This window comes from Penaeus chinensis, chromosome 39 (assembly GCF_019202785.1).
Source record: "Penaeus chinensis breed Huanghai No. 1 chromosome 39, ASM1920278v2, whole genome shotgun sequence".
NCBI lineage: Eukaryota > Metazoa > Arthropoda > Malacostraca > Decapoda > Penaeidae > Penaeus > Penaeus chinensis.
In genome coordinates, this window is record NC_061857.1 from 10738447 (window position 1) to 10740920 (window position 2474).

Below are 2474 nucleotides of genomic sequence, written 5' to 3' on the forward strand. Positions count from 1 at the left end.
AAACAGAGTATAAGCACAAACAAATACACCAAACACTAATTCAAACAAATTAATCTCCAACCCAGAATGGAGATTAACAAACAAACAAAAAAAAATATATATAGTGCTGAGGAACTCTGAATAAAAACACTTGTATAGTTAACGAGATAAAAACTTGTACGAAGAAATTTACTTAGCGGCGGAAGCCAAGTAAAACAATAAAACACCAAAAGGTCATATCACGAAGACTGCCTGAACATCCACAAGGTCAGGCAGGAATCGACCAAGGCAAAGTAAAAACAATAAACAAAAGAACGGCAAAGATAAGCGGAAACGGCCCTTAAAATACGGGCGAGAATGTGGAAGATCTTTCTCCCAGGAGGTACGGATCCTCAAGCTGGGGGAAAGGAAAAAGAAACAAAGAAACAACCAATCGTAAAAACAACAACAACAAAAAACTAAGTAATAACTTAGCTTAAAAATAGGAAATGGCACACTGGAGGTACGGATCCTCAAGCAGTGTTCCTTCTAAGTGAGTGGTCCTTTTTATGCTCTGACCCTTTGTGAAATCAAAGGGCTGCTTTGGATTTTCGTGGAAGAGAGTGCACGTTGCAAATAGTAGTGCAGTATGACACACGCTAAAGTCCAATAGAGACCAGGTGTCTTCACCACACAACCATAAGAATACTTAGCTTGCAAAACACGGATTCGTCAACCCTGGCGCGAAGCGAGGTAAATCCCAAGCGAGGTAATTCCAAACGAAGTAAATCCAAAGCGAGCACAATACCGGGAGCGGAACCACTGTCCAGCATAGAAGTCAGGACCGAACTGTCTTCCCCATAAGCATGGCGCGAAAAGAAAAAGATAGGCAAAGCTTTGGAAGACCAACCCGATAGTTCGGTAGTCCAAACAACCCAAAGGACCCGAACTACCATGAAAAGAGAGAGGGGGAGAAAAACAAACACCCAAAATATGTAATAACCATTACTCTCTTCAGGGGTTATATTGACACTTTGGAAGCGTCGCCAAAGAGATAGAATATTAAACAAATAATAATAAAGGAAAGAATACATAGGAGAACTGTTAATGTACAATTTGCGTGAAAATTGTGCATTTCGGGCTGTAACTCTCTACGGTATTGGACTTAGAAAATAAATAAATCTCTATTTTTTCTCGGAGACTTCAACGCCATTCAAGTAACGAGACTTGGTTGAAAATACGTTCTTTGGTTATTTTTATAACCATATTCACATTAGTTCTTAACACTGTATTTGGCGGCTCGCATGGCTTTGGTCACGGCTTATGAAGTCGCACTAGAATCACGTGGGCGAGGCGTAAATGGCGGGTGAAGCACCAGCCTCGTGCGGGTGCACAGCGAGTGCGCCTGCATCGTCGGTGGAAGCGGAGCCCGGGACGTTTCATCCCAGTCAATGGCAGCATCGTAGAGTTCCCCACGTCCTTTGTTCCGTGGTAGAGGAGGCAGGCATGTGGCCTCAACCACTCGGCGCCCGAGGACGATGTCTGTCCAGGCGAGATCGACCTTAGAGTCGGCGAGTGCGCAGCCGTACACTACATATGTGTATATATATATTTGAGTATATAAAGTAAAGACAACAATTTAAAAAAACAAGAATTACACCGTAGTGCGAACACTACTTAGCCTTAATGAAAAGGGGAAAAGTGGAACCGAGCGAGACCATCCCCTCGGCGACGGGCGATACTAAGTTGATACCTCGAAGGCTCGTCCAACGTTTCTCAATTCCCTGCACCGACAGTTCAAGCCCGCCAATGGCACCCGCGTGCAACGTCCTCACGGAAATGTGTCACTTTTCTCGCCGTGAAATCGGATCTGTATCAGCAGTAGGCACGCGGGCATGTTCCACCCTGCCGTCGCGGGGACTCGAACCTCCGACCGGAGATTGCGAGTCCGATGCTCTAACCACTGAGCTACGACGGCAGGTCAGTAGACTGTCGAATTCTCCTTATAAGCTGAAGGCCAGTGACGCGCTCACGAGCGCGCGCATGTGCCAGTGTGAAGGCGCGCTCGCGGGTGTGTGTGCGTATGTGTGTGTGTGTGTGTGTGTGTGTGTGTGTGTGTGTGTGTGCGCGTGTGAGTGTGTATGTGTTTGTACGTGTGTGTGTATTTTTGTATGTGTGTGTATATATATTGTTATAGAATACATTTTATATATATTATGTATATATTACATATATACTATAAATTATATATTATATATGTGTGCGCGCGCGCGCGTGTATGTGTGTGTGTGTATGTGTGTGTGTGTGTATGTGTGTGTGTGCGTGTGTGTGTGCGTGTGTGTGTGCGTGCGCGTGTGTGTGCGTGCTCGTGTGTGTGCTAGTGAGTGTGTGTATGTGTTTGTACGTGTGTGTGTATTTTTGTATGTGTGTATATATATAATACATTTTATATATATTATGTATATATTACATATATACTATATATTATATATCATAATTGTGCGTGTGTGTGTGTG

At 44.1% G+C, this 2474-nt stretch overlaps 1 non-coding gene across 1 annotated transcript; it reads right to left on the minus strand.

Annotated features, from left to right (window-relative positions):
• Nucleotides 1-1864: 1864 nt before the first annotated feature.
• On the minus strand, nt 1865-1936 carry Trnaa-cgc. The gene has a single exon. It is a non-coding gene; the product is annotated as a tRNA-Ala (tRNA).
• Nucleotides 1937-2474: the final 538 nt, after the last annotated feature.